The sequence below is a fragment of the Salmo salar genome, chromosome ssa01 (assembly GCF_905237065.1).
Source record: "Salmo salar chromosome ssa01, Ssal_v3.1, whole genome shotgun sequence".
NCBI lineage: Eukaryota > Metazoa > Chordata > Actinopteri > Salmoniformes > Salmonidae > Salmo > Salmo salar.
In genome coordinates, this window is record NC_059442.1 from 159,048,405 (window position 1) to 159,070,094 (window position 21,690).

Genomic DNA, 21,690 nt, shown 5'->3' on the forward strand with positions numbered 1-21,690 from the left:
GGGAGGGATTTAAGTCTTCAAGGAAGGGTGCTTTTATCCAAAGCTGAGGGGCTATCTCGTGCATCCTATCTTTTTTCACCTATTGATATTCCCAAATCCACTTAGATAGGCTTTTGTACAACTTCATATGGAAAAACAAGCCACATAAGATAAAAAGAGATGTTATCACCAACAGGGTTTGTGATGGCGGTCTAAATGTCTTAGATTTCACAACTGGATTAAAAGATACATAAAAAATCCTCATAGTTTCTGGACTATTATACCTCATTTTGTTTTTCAGAAGTTCGGAGGGCTTCATTTTTTACTACAATGTCCATATATTGTTGGTAAACTTCCTGTGAAACTGGCAGATTTTCACAAGCAGGCTTTAATGTGCTGGGCTTTGTTGTATAAACACAACTTTTCACCTCATAAATGTTTTATATGGAACAATGGGTCGATATTATATAGAAACAAGATGTTATTTAACCATAAATGGTTCTCGAAAAACATTGTCCTTGTCAGCCAATTAGTTAATATTAGCGGGAATCTATTTACACGGAGAGAATTTATGGAAAGATATAACTTTGAGGTTTCAAGCAAGGAATATGACACTGTTATTAAAGCTATACCTAGTGGGATAAAAACTTTACTTCAGAATAATGCATATTTTGGAATATCTCCGATTTTAAGCGATATTCAGGTGAATGGCATTGATCTACTAGATACAAAATTCAACAATCGTTTATTATTAAGGGATATTTTCTACAGAAAGTCTATTCCCTCTGCGATATTTTGTTGGGCTTCATTGTTTGATGTAAACTGGCGCTGTGCTTGGCTCACTCCACACAAATTTATGGTGACCAATAAAGTAAAGGAGATCTCCTTTAAGATAATCCATAGATTCTATCCGTGTAATAGCCTGATTTCTAAATATATACTTGATGTTACCAGTGAATGCAGTTTTTGTGAACTAGAAACTGAATCTATTGAACACTTATTCTGTAATTATTTATATAGTGAAGTGTTCTGGACTGATGTAAAAATACATCTTGGCCTCAAATTGCATACAACCATTGAAATTTCTAAGTTTGACATATTATTTTACTACACTGATTCCACAATTGAACGTGAGTATGTCATAAATCTCTTTATTTTATTAGGAAAATATTTCATACACAAATCAAAATTTATGAAGAAAAAGCCCCTTTTCTTAATTTTTTTATCTGATTTGGAAAACTATTTAGAGTCTTTAAAACGTATACAAAAACAACATGTCAAAAAAAGTATTTGCTATATGTCTGTATTTGATTTGATATAATGTGGAATCGTTTTTTTAAATTCTTTCTCCTTTCTTTGGAATCCCTCTGGCTGTTTTGTTTACGTTTTGCATGTTACTGTTAAAATAAAAAAATTAAAAACTCTTCTCAAAAAGCAAACTGACGTTGTTGCACTCCACTCCAGCGGGTGGCGATAGTACATCTAATACGCTATACAGCCATGACACGTTTTTTTTAATTTATTTTTGTTTTACTGTACCAAGCAACAACATTGGCTAATTAGCTAGCAACAAACTATAATTATCTAGAATGTCTAAAATACAGCTGTTGAGAGGGTTTCTCAACCAGCGATTAACAGCGGCTGCTGAGGAGATATTCGAGGTAGTTGAACAAACGATAGCAGAGTACCAGGAAGAATGTTTCCGTACAAAGGAGGAGAACGTCCGTTTACAGAAGCTGCTGGATATCGTCATTAAACCTGTAATAAAGTTACATCGAACAGGTTTGTCACCATTACTGACTTTCTGCCAATATTCCCCAGTTTCATTACTTCGGTCTATCCAATTGTAACTTTCTTGTCAGATAAATATGCTAGAACTTCACTCCCGCGTCAGCGCGGTCAAAATGATAATGGGTCTGCGTCCATAACATCTCAAGGTTCGGTCCCGGCCGATATGCCGCCCTCCTGGCCGAGGAGTAGGGTTTATCAGAGCGTTCTGACCTTAACCGCAGTCAGTACCCAAGATAACTGGCTAGCTACATCTAGACACAAAGGAGAGAACCTCACTCTTACCATTATAACAACTTATTTATGCATTTTTGCCGACGGTTACTGACACGGCCATATTCAATGCCTGGTGTTGAATGACCATTACGAATGACATATAGTTAATATACTGGCAACTTCGCTGTAGTAGTAGCCAACTAACGTTAGCTAGCTAACATACCGGTACATTACTGCTGTAATGCTGCGATTTGTAAGGATAGTGTATCTAACAAATTGTCAGCCAACATAACGTGTTACTTATTTGAACAGTCATTACTTTATTAAATTGCTAAACATTTTCTTAACATTTGTCATAATTAGTTATAGCAATGTAATTATATCCGCTCTCGTCGGACTGCGGTACATATTTTCCGCCATTTTCTTGAAATCTGAAAAAAGCGTGAAGCCACGCCCATTTCCGGAAGAATTGTATTATGGGCCATACAAGCACGGAAATAGTGTCCACTGCTTGTATATTTAATATTTTAGCTAATTTCACACGACATCCTGGAACTTTTGGCATACTAACTATATCCGTACTATGAACAATAACAAAACAACATACTCAATTTACGTCACAAATAGTACAGTTAGTGCGGTTAGTATGAGTATTCGAACACAGCTGTTGGCCTATATTGCATTTGAATTAATGCCTATCCATGTATTTATTATGGATCCCCTTTGGCAGCAGCTACCCTTCCTGGGGTCCAGCAAAATTATTAAGGCAGTTTATACAATTTTAAAACATTACAATACATTCACAGATTTCACAACACAGTGTGTGCCCTCAGGCCCCTACTCCACCACTAGTATCTACATTACTAAATCCATGTGTATGTTATTGTGTGTGTGTGTATGCATGTGTCTGTGCCAATGTTTGTGTTGCTTCACAGTCCCCACTGTTCTGTAAAGTGTTTTTTTTTTATCTGTTTTTTAAATCAAATTTTACTGCTTGCGTCAGTTACTTGATGTGGAATAGAGTTCCATGTAGTCATGGCTCTATGTAGTACTGTGTGCCTCCCATAGTCTGTTCTGGACTTGGACTGTGAAGAGACCTCTTGTGGCATGTCTTGTGGGGTATGCATGGGTGTCCGAGCTGTGTGCCAGTAGTTTAGACAGACACCTCGGTGCATTCAACATATCAATACCTCTCATAAATAAAAGTAGTGATGAAGTCATCTCTGCTTCACTTTCAGCCAGGAGAGATTGACATTCATATTATTAATATTAGCTCTCTGTGTACATCCAAGGGCCAGCCGTGCTGCCCTGTTCTGAGCCAATTGCAATTGTCCTAAGCCCTTTCTTGTGACACCTGACCACACGACTGAACAGTAGTCAAGGTGTGACAAAAGTAGGGCCTGTAGGACTTGCCTTGTTGATAGTGTTGTTAAGGCAGAGCATCGCTTTATTATAGACAGACTTCTCCCTATCTTAGCTACAACTGCATCAATATGTTTTGACCATGACAGTTTACAATCTAGTGTTACTCCAAGCAGTTTAGTCATCTCAAGTTGCTCAATTTCCACATTATTTATTACAAGATTTAGTTGAGGTTTAGGGTTTAGTGGGTGTTTGTTCCAAATACAATGCTTTTAGTTTTAGAAATATTTAGGGCTAACTTATTCCTTGCCACCCACTCTGAAACTAACTGCAGCTCTTTGTTGAGTGTTGCAGTCATTTCAGTCGCTGTAGTAGTTGACGTGTATACTGTTGAGTCATCTGCATACATAGAAACTCTGGCTTTACTCAAAGTCGGTGGCATGTCGTTAGTAAAAATCGAAAAAAGCAAGGGGCCTTAACAGCTACCCTGGGGAATTCCTGATTCTAACTGGATTATATTTGATAGGCTTCCATTAAAGAACACCCTCTGTGTTCTGTTAGACAAGTAACTCTTTATCCACATTATAGCAGGGGGTGTAAAGCCATAACACATACGTTTTTCCAGCAGTAGACTATGATCAATAACGTCAAAAGCTGCACTGAAGTCTAACAAGACAGCCCCCACGATAATTTTATCATAAATGTCTCTCAGCCAATCATCAGTCATTTGTGTAAGTGCTGTGCTTGTTGAGTGTCCTTCCCTATAAGCATGCTGAAATTCTGTTTGTCAATTTGTTTACTGTAAAATAGCATTGTATCTGGTCAAACACCATTTTTTTCTAGAAGTTTACTAAGGGTTGGTAACAGGCTGATTGGTCGGCTATTTGAGCCAGTAAAGGGGGCGTTACTATTCTTGGGTAGCAGAATGACTTTAGCTTCCCTCCAGGCCTGAGGGCACACTCTCTCTAGTAGGCTTACATTGAAAATGTGGCAAATAGGAGTGGCAATATCATCTGCTATTATTCTCAGTAATTTTCCATCTAGATTGTCAGACCCTGGTGGCTTGTCATTGTTGATAGACAACAATAATTCTTACGGAATTCAAAAGTACAATTCTTGTCTTTCATAATTTGGTCCGATATACTTGGATGTGTAGTGTCAGCATTTGTTGCTGGCATGTCATCCCTAAGTTTACTTATCTTGCCAATGAAAAAGTCATTAAAGTAGTTTGCAATATCAGTGGTGTCGTGTCTTTGGCTATGCCGGATTAAGTGATATGACATACTATTCTATAAAATCCTTTCTCTGTAATTAATATCACCTGACTAGCTAATCATGTAAATGTAATTAACTAGAAAGTCGGGACACCACGGAAGAGTGTTTATAGAGCTGTTATCTTCCGAATAAACTCTTAAAGACCTAGTAATATTTTACATCAATAGCAGTCAATATTAATCGTCACCTTATTTCAGTCTCATATGAAAGTTGTACATTCTTGGTTATCTTCACGAACCCTGGCTAACAAGTTGAATCAGCAATACAAAATTGGGTTTAATTATTTATTTACCAAATACCTAACTAATCACACAGAATTACATATACATAGAATACAAATTATGTCATACAGAAAACGTCCCTGGTGGACGGAACCTGTATGATGGCTTCTTACACAGAGAGGGGGTTGGGCTTGAATGAAAGAGCGGGAAGACTGAGGAACAAAGGGAGAAGCTGTGCTATCGTAAATACAGTATCTTATGCATTCTAAATTAGCGCCCATTTGGAAAAGGAAAATGCAATAAATATTTACTCTGAGCTGCGCTTCGGTAGGTTGATCGTAGATGCTGGCTGTGCTAGCCAACAGAGATCTTCCTGTCCTCGGAAGAATGTCTCTGGTGGTAAATTGGTTACGTTGTAGTATCTTCGTTGTGTGTTAGACTGGCTACGTCGTCCGTCCTTTCCTAGCCCACTTTTACAGCGGCCGCTGCTAACTCAACGGCTAGAAGGTATCACTTCTGTAGTGAATAATAGTTCAAAGTTCATACCATTCACAACCAAAGCTCACGCTGAGGTTGGCTTAGTTCTGTACTTGACATGTTAGTCCTTTTTAACCTCTTACATCTAGACGTTCCGCTAGCGGAACACCACTCCAATATCCAATGATAGGGCGTGGCGCGAAATACAAACTCCTCGAAAATCCGAAAACTTCCATTTTTCAAACATATTACTATTTTACACCATTTTAAAGACAAGACTCTCCTTTATCTAACCACACTGTCCGATTTCGAAAAGGCTTTACAACGAAAGCAAAACATTAGATTATGTCAGCAGAGTACCCAGCCAGAAATAATCAGACACCCATTTTTCAAGCTAGCATATAATGTCACAAAAACCAAAACCACAGCTAAATGCAGCACTAACCTTTGATGATCTTCATCAGATGACACTCCTAGGACATTATGTTATACAATACATGCATGTTTTGTTCAATCAAGTACATATTTATATCAAAAAACAGCTTTTTACATTAGCATGTGACGTTCAGAACTAGCATTCCCACCGAACACTTCCGGTGAATTTACTAAATTACTCACGATAAACGTTCACAAAAAACATAACAATTATTTTAAGAATTATAGATACAGAACTCCTTTATGCAATCGCGGTGTCCGATTTTAAAATAGCTTTTCGGTGAAAGCACATTTTCCAATATTCTGAGTAGATAGCTCGCCATCACGGGCTAGCTAATTTGACACCCACCAAGTTTGGTACTCACCAAACTCAGATTTACTATAAGAAAAATTGGATTACCTTTGCTGTTCTTCATCAGAATGCACTCCCAGGACTTCTACTTCAACAACAAATGTTGGTTTGGTTCCAAATAATCCATAGTTATATCCAAATAGCGGCGTTTTGTTCGTGCGTTCAAGACACTATCCGAAGGGTGACGCGCGGATGCGTATCGTGACAAAAAATGTCTAAATATTCCATTACCGTACTTCGAAGCATGTCAAACGCTGTTTAAAATACATTTTTATGCGATTTTCCTCGTAAAATAGCGATAATATTCCGACCGGGAGTCGTTGTTTTCGTTTAAAGACTGAAAAAGTAAAATGGACTCTTCACGTACACGCCCGTCTCATTGTTCTCAGATCGACCACTTACCAAATGCGCTACTGTTTTCAGCCAGTAACTGCAGAGTCATCATTCAACGTTCTGGCGCCTTCTGAGAGCCTATGGGAGCCTTAGAAAGTGTCACGTTACAGCAGAGATCCTCTGTTTTGGATAGAGATGACAAAGAAGGCCAAGAAATGGTCAGACCGGGTACTTCCTGTACAGAATCTTCTCAGGTTTTGGCCTGCCATTTGAGTTCTGTTATACTCACAGACACCATTCAAACAGTTTTTGAAATTTTGGAGTGTTTTCTATCCAAAGCTACTAATTATATGCATATTCTAGTTTCTGGGCAGGAGTAATAACCAGATTAAATCGGGTACGTTTTTTTATCCGGCTGTGAAAATACTGCCCCCTATCCATAACAAGTTAACGCAGAGGCTGCAGACCTCACGTACCCGGAACAGGAGGTTACATTTCCGTCAAGGGCTTATATAGTGGAGGGGGAGAAGGGTGTGTTTCATAGTTTATAACCCATGTCTCTTCACAATAAAGGGGCGGGCCACTGATTGAGCAGGCTCTAACCTTATGAAAACCCAATTCTCTCATTTGGAAGCTAAAATTACATTTAATCTTATTACAAATAGTTTCATATTCAAACATTTAATTTGCACAACAATTCCATGTGAATCTGATAACTAGAATGTGTAGACTTTCCCAGATACAGTTTATGTCATCAGTCATAATGTCTCAGATGACAACCGAACAGACATATACATTAAGTACCAACGCATATTTTCAACTGGTTCTATTACCGAAATATGGTTCCTTTCCCCCCACTTGTTTGATGTTCCCAGACTCTCTATGTTTAACAGAGGCTATTCAAGAGTCCTTCGGTAGAGTCAGAGAGAGAGAGTGGAAGGGAGAAAGGTATTTATGGGGGGGTCATAAACCTTACCCACAGGCCAACATCATGACAGTGGGCTTTGTGATGAATGAGCCACCTGATTCAATAAATGAAGGAGCCGAGTTGGCATTTTCCCCCCAAAATGTCATTTAAGGTGCCCCAAAGCTTTTTACTATCATTCTTTATGTAATTTCTTTGTTTCATAGTGTAGTTTCTTTTTATTTAGTTTAGTCACATGATTTCTTAATTTGCAGTACGTTTGCCAATCAGTTGGGCTGCCAGACTTAATTGCCGTACCTTTTGTCTTATCCCTCTCAACCATACAGTTTTTCAATTACTCATCAATCCAAGGGGATTTAACAGTTTTTACAGACATTTTCTTAATGTGTGCGTGCTTATTAGTAACTGGAATAAGTAGTTTCATAAATGTATCAAGTGCAGCGTCTGGTTGCTCCTCATTACACACCACAGACAGCAAATATTCTTTACATCATCAACATATGAATCACTACAAAACTTATTGTATGACCTCTTATACACTATATTAGGCCCAGCCTTTGGAACTTTGGTGTTCCTAGTTCTGGCTATTATATTGTGAGTACTACATCCTATGGATTTGGATACTGCTTTCAAGCAAATATCTCCAGTGTTAGTTGAAAAATGTGATCAATACATGTTGCTGATTTAATTCCTGTGCTGTTTGTAACTACCCTGGTAGGTTGACTGACAACCTGATCCAGGTTGCAGGCACTGGTTACAGTTTGAAGTTTTTCCCTGAGTGGGCAGCTTGATGATAGCCAGTCAATATTTAAATCACCCAGAAAATATACTTCTCTGTTGATATCACATACATTTTCAAGCATTTCACACATATTATCCAGATACTGACTGTTAGCACTTGGTGGTCTATAGCAGCTTCCCAACAGAATGGGCTTTAGGTGAGGCAGATGAACCTGTAGCCATATTACTTCAACAGTATTTAACATTAGATCGTCTCTAGGCTTTACAGGAATGTGGTTCTGAATATAGACCACAACACTGCCTCCGTTGGCATTTCTGTCTTTTCGGTAGATGTTATAACCATGTATTGCTACCACTGTATCATCAAAGGTATGATCTAAGTGAGTTTCAGAGATAGTCAGAATACGAATGTCATCTGTTACAAGCAAGTTATTGACTTCATGGACCTTGTTACTGAGGCTACATATGTTGATATGGGCTATTTTTAGCACTTTTCTGGGTTGCTTGATTGTTTTTTAATGCTTTACTGGGAAGCTAATCAGAGGTAGACCTACTCATGTTATTTACATTGGTGCTGATAGTGCAGGGTGAGCTGCATAAAGTGGTCTTCCTTCTATTGCACACCGCCTCAGTGCTAACAGTGTAACTCTGGTTTATAGGCTTATGATTACTGCTTACAATAGCTGTAGGATAAACAGATGTATTCGGTGCTTTTAGGGGTACATAAATTAAATTACTTACATAACAACACCCACCCGTAGCACACGTTCCAGCAGGTATATCTCACTGGTCATCCCCAAAGCCAACACCTCCTTTGGCCGCCTTTCCTTCCAGTTCTCTGCTGCCAGTGACTGGAACGAATTGCAAAAATCGCTGAAGTTGGAGACTTTTATTTCCCTCGCCAACTTTAAATATCAGCTACCTGAGCTGCTAACCGATCGCTGCAGCTGTACATAGTCCATCTGTAAATTGCCCACCCAATCTACCTACCTCATCCCCATACTGTTTTTATTTTATTTACTTTTCTGCTCTTTTGCACACCAGTATTTCTACTTGCACATCATCATATGCTCATTTATCACTCCAGTGTTAATCTGCTAAATTGTAATTGTTCGCTCCTATGGCCTATGTATTGCCTACCTCCTCATGCCTTTTGCACACACTGTATATAGACTTTCTTTTTTTCTACTGTGTCATTGACTTGTTTATTGTGTTATTGGCTTGTTTATTGTTTACTCCATGTGTAACTCTGTGTTGTTGTCTATGTCACACTGCTTTGCTTTATCTTGGCCAGGTCGCAGTTGTAAATGAGAACTTGTTCTCAACTAGCCTACCTGGTTAAATAAAGGTGAAATAAAATAAATAAAACATTGTGTTTGCCAATGCCCCTAACATCATGTACATTTGATGCAGCATTATGACGACTCATTGTCACAATGGTAGGGATTAACTGAGCTGGTCTTGGATCATTTACCAGTCATTGTTTTAACGCAGCCTTGAAATGTGTGGACAGAGTCCAGGAGCCAAGATAATTTGGATGGACTCCGTCATTCCTGTAGAGTATCTTCTGTTTCCAGAAGGTGTCAAAGTTATCAATAATAGTGACTCCAGCAGAGCTACAGTAGTATTTTAGCCAGATGTGTAATGCCAGCAGTCTGCTGAATCTTTCACACCAGCGGCCCAACGATGGTACTGGACCTGAAATTATTGGCCATGTTTTGGAGTCTTTTAATGCTAAAATCAGTTATTTAAAATCCATTTTCAAATGTGGTAGCCTACCGGTTTACAAACCGGCAGTTGCATTGGCTTCATAGTTCTAATACCTGACAAAGACTTAATTTTGTCTATTAAAGCTCTGAATATCAGCTACCATGTAGGCGGTGCGTCCTAGAGTAAATTTAAATACATTTTCCAAAATTATAATTACTCCTGTCTTTACAGAAATAAATACAATCATTTGACATACTTAACCAGAAAGCAAGACTTAGCCATAGAGGATCATTAGGTCCTTAAAAAAACACCTGTATATTGTTTCAAATCCCAATCGAGTAGTGTTATGCCTAGTTGGGAAGTCTGCAATTTGGGTAGCACTCGTGGCAATAAACCTAGCTGATTATTGAGTTGTGGCTGTCAGTGAAAGGCATCTCAAATATGTCTGAAGATAGTGTCTTGAGTATAATTTCAAATGTTGAGACAAGAAAAAGTCATTTACCGTTCTTATTCTCAGAGTGTAAACGTTATTTGCAGAGTTCACAACCTGCTACACTTGTGAGAAACATGTTGGTTTATTTCATACCATCGTTTACGAGTTTTTTTTCAATTGTTTCATTATATTTTGTTTGGAGTGCTTCATGTGAGCAATGTGTATGTGTCTGGTTTCTCTGTCTTGTTGATGGAGTGTATGCACCTGAGCAGGCATATAGGCTACCTGGCCTGCTGCGTGCACATTTAGGAAAATGTCAATTTGGGAATGTCGGATTTCTGACCACCACTAATAATTAGCTGAGCTTCTGTCATTTTTTGTAACCATGTGACAATGATTTTGAGAAATGAAAATGTTATGATTGAAATTAAACTGTTCCATGAAAATTTGAATATGAAAATCATAACTGGCAGGCAGATTGGTAGAATAGATTTTTAGCTTCCCCAAACATAAAACTCACCCGCTGCATATGTCAGTTACCCAAGTTTATCAGGAGTTCCATTAACTTGGAAAATGCAGTTTGTATTTTCTTTGCCATGATCAGATCATAAATTGACGAATAGGCCTACAAAATTGAAATCGCTTATTATCATGACAATTTAGCCCACTGAGTGAAACTCCCAGACAGCAGTCATAATTAGCCAAATTTCATTCCATGGGCTATTGTCCATTTTACTCTGACCTGTCCTGTCTTTAGGATATGGCGTGTTTAAGATTTGTATTCATATTCACATCGAAGCGCATTTTTATTTGATTGGCCACCATTTAGGCTATTTGATCGGAAACATGTAAAAAGTGACTTTCTCGTGACATTGTCATAAATTTGGTTGCCCTGTAGGCTACAGAAAGGCGACAGAGGCTATATACTCTTTCTACCGTATAGGCTACATGATTGGATGGAGCGTTGGTGAATACAGCTTAAGTCAAATCGAGTTGCGGCAGAATCTTAGCTAAAATGCAAACACTAGAGGCATACTAAGTTCGATTTACTCCTAGCAGAACCATAGACATTGGGTGCGTTTGAGTGGTAAGACGACAGTAGCCGACTGTAGATGGAAGTCGACGAGTAAAGTCGGGGGAGGTACATGTGCACTGACAGAAAGTTGGACAACTTCTGCTGTTTCTAGGAAACGTGTCAGTTCCAGACATAGCATTCGCCTTTGTTATTGCCGATGAAGTGGATGCTATCGAAATTCCACTTCTCCTACACAAAGCTGAACATGATCAACATGGTCCAGGGAATTCATATCCTGATGATAAGCAAATTAGATACCAGCCCAAGCTCTTTCTAACATTCACAAGACTTGTTTTGTATTTTTGTGATGGGTTTTCTCAAAATATAGCCAGGTAGTGAATGCTTACTAATGCCCTGCACGCTGCTCGCTCTGCTCATGGCCTTCTGAGTTTGAGTATCCATAGCAACAGCTCTGCTTGGGCTGCTCTTCTCAATGAAGAGACGTGGGAGAGCAGTTAGATGTTAGCTACTTATGGTCATTCTGAACTCTGACAACTCAACGAACATTTATTCTTTTCTGTGAAATAATCTCTCCTGTTTTTATATTTGATGAGGTTGAAGTACTTCTAACGACATTTTATGGTCTCATGCTCTTAGTCAGATGACTTCAAAAAGTATTCGTACCCCTTGACTTATTCCACAGTCGTGTTACACACATCTACACACAATACACTATAATGACCAAGTGAAAACATATTTAAAAAATGTATAGCAAATTTATTGAAAATGAAATTCAGAAATATCTAATTTATTAGAATCAGGTGTGCTAGATTAGGGTCGAAGTGAAAACCTACAGGACTTAAGCTCTCCAGGAACAGGGTTGGAGAGCCCTGCTCTAAGAGCTTTGCACTCCTGGGACCAAATTTATCAATCATGTGTAGGCACTAATCTGTGTGTAATCCTTGTGAGCTCATTTCCCCGCAAAGTTTCAGATTTATCAATATGAATATTTGCTTGAGTGTGCGTAAATTTACACGCAGCCATGACCTTGCATACGCAGTGTGAAAAGTGGTGGAATTAAGGGAACTGCTTGTCAAGCATATAATGGGGAAAATATGTTGAAATTGAGAGAGTAGGCCTAATAATTAAATCATTTCTCGATATAATTGTATTTCCGTCAAAGTTAAACCATTGTTGAAATACTCTAAAAGACCGATAATGTGCCAAATCTCTGTTGGAAGATATGGCATAAGCTGCATTTTGCAAAGAATTCATTTTTAGAGACGGGTGTGACTTTTTTGCAGATAGTACAGATTAGTTTATCAGATATCTTTTCCCAAAACCAATTTTATAGGATCTTTGCAAGGATTTAAGACCTACCTTCGAAAGGCAAACGCATGCCATTCCGGTGCACATCAAAGTGCTATCCACCCTCAAGACCTTTCAGCGGGTGCTTGCAGATAGCATCAATAAGCCAATATTTTGGATGCAATCATCATCAAAACAAACTGTAACATACAATTTCCATACACCATCTCACAACAGGTTGAAGTCAAGAGGGATTTCTTTGCCATCAATGGGGTCCCAAATACGAACGGTGTAATAGACGGCACACACACCTATAAAAGCACCATCCCAAAACGAGTTCAACTATGTGAACAGAAAAGGCTTCCACTCTTAATGTGCAGGTGGTAGGTGGTATACACGACTCATTCATTCTGTAGAACAGCAATGTTGGCCTATACACCTACAGGATGGCATTGTTGGGGATAGATGGCTTATTGGTGACTGTTACTTACTTGTTTTAAGTAAATTTGCCATTGTTAGAAACTTGCATTTTTACTGGTCAAACCACAACTGAGCGAGCCAAATAATATTTGTTGGTTGTACACAATCTCTGACACTAGCACCTCTATTTCAGTCTCGGAAAAGTTTTAAAAAATGTTTTTATTTAATTTTTGGGGTTGTGCCGTTGTAGGCTATTTTATGATACGGCGTTGTATATTCACCACAGGCTTTAAAGGTTCAATTTTGACCAGTGCATTCGGGAAGTATTCAGACCCCGGGACTTTTTCTACATTTTGTTACGTTACAGCCTTATTCTAGATTTTTTTATATGTTCCTCTTCAATCTACACGCAATACCCCATAATGACAAAGCGAAAACAGAAATACCTTATCAACATAAGTATTCAGACCCTTTGCTATGAGACTCGAAATTGAGCTCAGGTGCATCCTGTTTCCATTGATCATCCTTGAGATGTTTCTACAACTTGAAAGTCCACCTGTGGTCAATCCAATTGATTGGGCATGATTTTTAAAGGCACACACCTGTCTATATAAGGTCCCACAGTTGACAGTGCATGTCAGTAAAAACCAAGCCATGAGGTCGAAGGAATTGTCCGTAGAGCTCCAAGACAGGATTGTGTCGACCCCAAGAACACAGTGGCCTCCCTCATTCTTAAATGGAAGAAGTTTGGAACCACCAAGACTCTTCCTAGTGCTGGCCGCCAGGCCGAACTGAGCAAGCGGGGGAGAAGGGCCTTGGTCAGGGAGGTGACCAAGAACTCGATGCTCACTCTGACAGAGCTCCAGAGTTCCTCTGTTGCAGATGGGAGAACCTTCCAGAAGGGCAACCATCTCTGCAGCACTCCACCAATCAGGCCTTTATGGTAGAGTGGCCAGACGGAAGCCTCTCCTCAGTAAAAGGCACATGACAGCCCGCTTGGAGTTTGCCAAAAGGTACCTAAAGGACTCTCAGACCATGAGAAACAAGATTCTCTAGTCTGATGAAATTAAGATTGAAGTCTTTGGCCTGAATGGACTGGGTGGGACTGGGGTGGGGCCCACGGCAGCACCCGCTGCTCGTTGAGAAGAGTAAGAATGATACGTGCTTTCACGTCAGAGTCTCCAATAACGGCAGAAAATAATAACGCCTCCCGACTTTCTCCCACTTTTCCCGAAATATTTGCATAATGTCACAAACCCTGCTGCTGCGACTGTTCTTCAAATAGAGGACGCCGTAATGAGAGAAATAATGTAGCCTAAACTACTGAAAACAGGCCTTTTTACTAGATTAAATCATGACAGGAGTGTTTTGATTCTTATTACAGAGATGGAGTCCAGACAGGCTACTTTAGGAAACCTTCGGAATAGACATGTAGGCCTATAGAGAGAATCAGCGAACTCACACATGCAACCTTTTGATCCAACCTTTTTTATGTGAGTAAAGTACATGTCGGATAAGGAATGTCACGCCATCATGGGAAAGCATGCAGTTTATTAGGCTACCGATTAAATAAGTTATGATGAACTTTACCTTGCACTTTCACCACTCTGTAATGACCTTGATGCTCCTTTATATATCGAGGGTCTTATCTGGTGGCATAATAAAAAATGTTCACCTTTATTTAACCAGGTAGGCTAGTTGAGAACAAGTTCTCATTTGAAACTGCGACCTGGCCAAGATAAGCAAAGCAGTTCGACACATACAACAACACAGTTACACATGGAATAAACAAACATACAATCAATAATACAGTAGAAAAATCTATATACAGCATGTGCAAATGAGGTAGGTTAAGAGAGGTAAGGCAATAAATAGGCCATGGTGGCAAAGTAATTACAATATAGCAATTAAACACTGGAATGGTAGGATGTGCAGATGAATGTGCAAGTTGAGATACTGGGGTGCAAAGGCGCAAGATAAATACATAAATACAGTATGGAGATGAGGAAGATTGGATGGGCTATTTACAGATGAGCTATGTACAGGTGCAGTGATCTGTGAGCTGCTCTGACAGCTGGTGCTTAAAGCTAGTGAGGGAGGTAAGAGTCTCCAGCTTCAGAGATTTTTGCAGTTCGTTCCAGTTATTGGCAGCAGAGAACTGGAAGGAGAGGCGGATTGGCTTTGGGGGTGACCAGTGAGATATACCTGCTGGAGCGCGTGCTATGGGTGGGTGCTGCTATGGTGACCAGTGACCTGAGATAAGGCGGGGCTTTACCTAGCAGAGACTTGTAGATGACCTGGAGCCAGTGGGTTTGGCGATGAGTATGAAGCGAGGGCCAGCCAACGAGATCATACAGGTCGCAGTGGTGGGTAGTATATGGGGCTTTGGTGACAAAATGGATGGCACTGTGATAGACTGCATCCAATTTGTTGAGTAGAGTGTTGGAGGCTATTTTGTAAATGACATCGCCGAAGTCAAGGATCGGTAGGATGGTCAGTTTTACGAGGGTATGTTTGGCAGCATGAGTGAAGGAGGCTTTGTTGCGAAATAGGAAGCCGATTCTAGATTTAATTTTGGATTGGAGATGTTTAATGTGAGTCTGGAAGGAGAGTTTACAGTCTAACCAGACACCTAGGTATTTGTAGTTGTCCACATATTCTAAGTCAGAACCGTCCAGAGTAGTGATGCTGGACGGGTGGGCAGGTGCGGGCAGCGATCGGTTGAAGAGCATGCATTTAGTTTTACTTGCATTTAAGAGCAGTTGGAGGCCACGGAAGGAGAGTTGTATGGCATTGAAGCTCATCTGGAGGTTAGTTAACACAGTATCCAACGAAGGGCCAGAGGTGTACAGAATGATGTTGTCTGCGTAGAGGTGGATCAAAGAATCACCAGCAGTGAGAGCGACATCATTGATCTATACAGAGAAGAGAGACGGCCCGAGAATTGAACCCTGTGGCACCCCCATAGAGACTGCCAGAGGTCCGGACAACAGGCCCTCCGATTTGACATACTGAACTCTATCGGACAAGTACAGTGGGGGAAAAAAGTATTTGATCCCCTGCTGATTTTGTACGTTTGCCCACTGATAAAGAAAGGATCATTCTATAATTTTAATGGTAGGTTTATTTGAACAGTGAGAGACAGAATAACAACAAAAATATCCAGAAAAACGCATGTCAAAAATTTTATAAATTGATTTGCATTTTAATGAGGGAAATAAGTATTTGACCCCCTCTCAATCAGAAAGATTTCTGGCCCCCAGGTGTCTTTTATACAGGTAACGAGCTGAGATTAGGAGCACACTCATAAAGGGAGTGCTCCTAACCGCAGCTTGTGGCCTTACAACCGCAGACCATGTGTAACCACGCCAGCCCAGGACTTCCACATCCAGCTTTTGTTATCAGCGGGATTGTCTGTGACCAGCTACCCGTACAGCTGATGAAACTGGGTTTGCACAAGAAACCGTCTCAGGGAAGCTCATCTGCGTGCTCGTTGTCCTCCCCAAGGTCTTGACCTAATTGCAGTTCGGCATCGTAACTGACTCCAGTGGGCAAATGCTCACCTTCAATGGCCACTGGCACACTGGAGAAGTGTGCTCTTCACAGATGACTCCCAGTTTCAACTGGATCGGGCAGATGGCAGACAGCGTTTACGGCGTCTTGTGGGGGCGAGTGGTTTGATGATGTCAACGTTGTGAACAGTGTGCCCCATGGTGGCGGTGGGGTTATGGTATAGGCAGGCATAAGGAATTTGAGTGCACAGAGATACCGTGGGACAACATTCCACAGGCCACAATCAACAGCCTGATCAACTCTGTGCAAAGGAGATGTCACACTGCATGATGCAAGTGGTGATCACAACAGATCCTGACTGGTTTTCCAATCCACCCCCCTACCTTGTTTGAGAAACAGACGCCTCACAAGTTCTCAACTGGCAGCTTCATTAAATAGTACCCGCAAAACACCAGTCTCGACGTTCTAGGCAGAGTTTCAAAGAAAAAGCCATATCTCATATTGGCCAATAAAAAGATTAAGATGGGTAAAAGAACACAGTCACTGGACAGAGGAACTCTGCTTAGAAGGCCAGCATCCCGGAGTCGGCTCTTCACAGTTGACGTTGAGACTGGTGTTTTGTGGGTACTATTTAATGAAGCTGACAATTGAGGACTTGTGAGGCGTCTGTTTCTCAAACTAGACACTCTCATGTACTTGTCCTCTTGTTCAGTTGTGCACCAGGGCCTCCAACTCCTCTTTCTATTCTGGTTAGAGCCAGTTTGCGCTGTTCTGTGAAGGGAGTAGTACACAGCGTTGTACCAGATCTTCAGTTTCTTGGCAATTTCTTGCATGGAATAGTTTTCATTTCTCAGAACAAGAATAGATTGATGAGTTTCAGAAGAAAGTTATTTGTTTCTGGCCATTTTGAGCCTGTAATCGAACCCACAAATGCTGATGCTCCAGATACTCAACTAGTCTAAAGAAGACTAGTTTTATTGCTTCTTTAATTAGCACAACACTTTTCAGCTGTGCTAACATAATTGCAAAAGGATTTTCTAATGATCAATTAGCCTTTTAAAATGATAAACTTGGATTAGCTAACACAACGTGCCATTGGAACACAGGAGTGATGGTTGCTGATAATGGGCCTCTATACACATATGTAGATATTCCATAAAAAATCTGCCGTTTCCAGCTACAAAAGTCATTTGCAACATTAACAATGTCTATGCTGTATTTCTGATCAATTTGATGTTATTTTAATGGACAAGAAATGTACTTTTCTTTCAAAAACAAGGACATTTCTAAGTGACACACAACTTTTGAATGGTAGTGTATATGTGTGTCATTCCAAACTGTGCAGCGGCCATTTGATGAATGGAAAGAGGCATCTGTTACAAAACAACAAAGTTGAATGACATTCTGAGATAGTCAAGCCTTAGATACTGGGTAGGACTACAAGGTAGTGAGGGATGTATTTTCTGTTTGTCAAGTCTTTATTGTGGTGTTGAAAACACAAACCATTATATTGAAGGGCCCGAAGTCGCTATGCTTTGTTTATTGGTTGTGGTGTGTTGGTACAGAACCTGATGGTGGAAAATTTGTTGCGTATATTTTATATAATTATAAATATGGCATCAAAATGCTGAACATCTGATTTTCCCCTAGCTGATCATTGTCTGTAGCCGGCTCTGATTGCAGTGTAAATGAAACAGGCAGGGAGAGTGCGCTTGTGCGTGGTGGTCAGGGAAACCTCAACCTTTAGGCCTGTAGCCCTACGTGGCATCAGCTGTGACACAAAAGCATGCTGAAGTGGCAAAGTCGATATCCATGGTTCTAAACACAGGGTCCCTACAGTTATTATTAGTTAGTTATTTGAGTGAGGAAGGTGTGCACATTGTTTTGTTACAGTACAAGGAGAGGGTGATTTGAAAATATTTGTAACATTGGGGAGGGGAGTGCATTTTTTTTAATGACACCTTGACTTGTATCCTATAACGGCCCACGGCCTTTGAGTTCCCATCAGTACAATTATGCATGCCGCGGCCGGCCAATAAAATTGTCAGACTCCAGTCACCCAAGTTATAGACTGTTTTCTCTGTTACCGCACGGCAAGCGGTACCGGAGCGCCAAGTCTAGGACCAAAAGGCTCTTCAACAGCTTCTACCCCCAAACCATTAGACTGCTGAACAATTAATCAAATCGCCACCGGACAATTTACGTTGACTTCCCCCCCTCCCTTTTGTACACTGCTGCTACTCGCTGTTTGTTTGTTATCTATGCAAAGTCACTTCGCCCCAACTAGCCTGTACCCCTGCACACTGACTCAGCACCGGTGCCCCTGTATATAGCCTTGTTATTCTTATTGTGTTACTTTTTATTTTAGTCTACTTGGTAAATATTTTCTTCTTGAACTGCACTGTTGGTTAAGGGCTTGTAAGTAAGCATTTCACGGTAAAGTCTACACTTGTATTCGGCGCATGTGACAAATAAAGTTTGATTTGATATGTAAACAGACCCAACACGCTGTCTAAAAACGTTAATAATCCTCGCTTGCGAATACGGTTTTGAACACCTTTGGAACTACACTACAGCAGTATGTAGACACCCCTTGAAATGAGTGAATTTGGCTATTTCAGCCACACATGTTGCTGACAGGTGTATAAAATTGAGCACACAGTCATGCAATCTCCATAGACAAACATTGGCAGCAGAATGGTCTGTACTGAAGAGCTCAGTGCCTTTCAGCATTACACTGTCATAGGATGCCACCTTTCCAACAAGTCAGTTCGTCAAATTTCTTCCCTGCTCGAGTTTCCCCAGTCAACTGGAAGTGCACTCACTCACTCACTCACTCACTCACTCACTCACTCACTCACTCACTCACTCACTCACTCACTCACTCACTCACTCACAAACACGTTGTTGAGCTGTATATTTATTGTCACTTTGTGCATCTCTCTTTTAGACCTGCCAGCAGTTCAGCTGCAGTCACAGCAGTCCTCTGTGGTATTTAATTTACCAGCTGCACCAGATCCTGCTACACTGGCCGTGAAGAGAGAAACTTTTGAGGAGCCCCTAATAGATACAGATAATTCACAATGATATTACATACTCATGTTTTCACTCATTCTCTCACTCACTCACAAACACGTTGTTGAGCTGTATATTCATTGTCACTTTGTGCATCTCTCTTTTAGATCTGCCCTGCACTCCACTGCCCCTGAGCGCCTCTTCCAGAAGTACACGTACTAGGCTTATTAAGGCTGGCTCCTCACTGAACACCAGCCCTGAGAAGCTCCTCCAGACACCACAACTGTGGCTAACTGTGGCTAACTGTGGGAAGTGACACAGTCAGTGTCCCAGTCACAGCCTTGCCACCTGCTGTTGTCAATCCACCATCCTTGTCAACCCAAGACATCCCTCTGACTAAAGATGAGAGGATGGTCCTGGGCATCTTGGAGAAGCAGCAACCGCAGCTAGATGGGCCACAACAAGAACAGTGGAAGCAGCAGAAGCAGACAAAAACATGTATTTCCTGTGGTCAGGCCAAGTCCCAATACCGCAAGAATGGTTTGTCTGTCCACTTTTTCTATCAGCGTGGACAGGTGAGGTATTTTTACTGTTCCACCAAGGTCTTCCAGACTTATGGTGCAGAGGGCCTCACAAACCCCAAAATGTATTTTGATGACTTTGCTTCCACTGAATTCTTTCAGGGTGAACTTAAAGCCACAAAAGAACGTGTGGCACAAAAGAAGACCAAAACGAAGTCAGCTGATCTGCAACCCTCTAGGCATATGTGCAGGTTTTGTCATCTGCAGATGAAACAAGGCCCCAACAGCCCTCACATACACACAGGGTTCCCAGGAGTGACAGGCAAATATGTTTATTGTCCTGCAAAAGTATTTTCGAGGTACCAAAGCCAAGGAATGGAAAGAAAGATGACCTGGAGGGAGTTCCTGGTCTCAGCTTTTTATGAAGCGGAAAAGCAGAGATGGGTAGCTAACAAGAACAAATAAAACAACATTCTCTTTCTCTCTCACACACACACTAGCCCCAATGTATAAAAATTGTAATACCTTGTTTATTTTATGTATGCTCCATTTTATTTGAAGATTGGAGATATCTGGGCCTACATATCCATTATACATATCTAAATAATTACTCAATATCTATCAAATCAAAATGTGATTTGTAATACAGTATTGCTTGTTAATGTGTACAGTTCTTGGGAAAATTCTGTGTGGTTTTGTCTGAGTTGAACATTTTCTTCCCTCGGTGTGCAATAAAAGTGCATTCATATTAAATTACCGCTTTTGGATTGTGTTTTTAAGTAAAATACTTGTGGTATTGGTGCAGAGTTCCAGTGCAGCTCTCTACAGTGCAGTTAAAAAAGCTATAGGTGTATCATTAATAACTGACTAAATTCTATAATGAATACATATTACAATAATACATAGTAAAGTGACCAATAGTTACTGTATTGTGATTGTAATTACTCAACATCTATTGTCCTAGGGTGGGATTCGAACCGTGTCTCAAAAGCAGACACAAAAGGTCATGAAAATCTGTTATGGCTATACATGACTCGTAGAAAGATGATACTCAAGTTCCCCACTTGGAATGTATCAGAATTAACCAATAGGAAGTTGAACACAAATAATTTACCTTCGTTTTAACTAGGAGGTTCATAGTTTCCGACATGTCATGAATGCAGCATTAGTGCATGGGAAAAGGTATCCTGAACAGGTCGTGCAGCCGATAACGACCCACAGCCTTTGGGTTCCCGTCGGTACAATTATGTGGGCCTGGTTGTTCTCGGCCAATATGTAAACAGACCCGAAACTCGGTCTGAAAACATTAATAATCCTTGTTTGTGAATACGGTTTTGGACACCTTTTGTAACTATTTTAATATCAAGAGAGAATTGTACAAATAGCCTACAAAAGGTACACTTGTAAACTGTTTTAACACAGATTCCCAATGTGGTATTTTGTGTAACCCAGATTTGATCCAAGATAGTTTTTTTTCCTTCCCAGCTTCTACTGGGGCGGCAGGGTAGCCTAGCGGTTAGAGTGTTGGGCTAGTAACCAAAAGGTTGCAAGTTCGAATCCCCGAGCTGACAAGGTACAAATCTGTCGTTCTGCCCCTGAACAAGGCAGTTAACCTAGACCGTCATTGAAAATAAGAATTTGTTCTTAACTG

At 40.4% G+C, this 21,690-nt stretch overlaps 1 long non-coding RNA gene across 1 annotated transcript; it reads left to right on the top strand.

Moving 5' to 3' along the window:
• The first annotated feature begins 1,473 nt into the window (after positions 1 to 1,473).
• Positions 1,474 to 20,792, top strand: LOC106570466 (uncharacterized). Its single transcript, XR_006758572.1, has 2 exons — positions 1,474 to 1,761; positions 19,454 to 20,792. It is a non-coding gene; the product is annotated as an uncharacterized lncRNA (long non-coding RNA).
• The last annotated feature ends 898 nt before the right edge of the window (positions 20,793 to 21,690 follow it).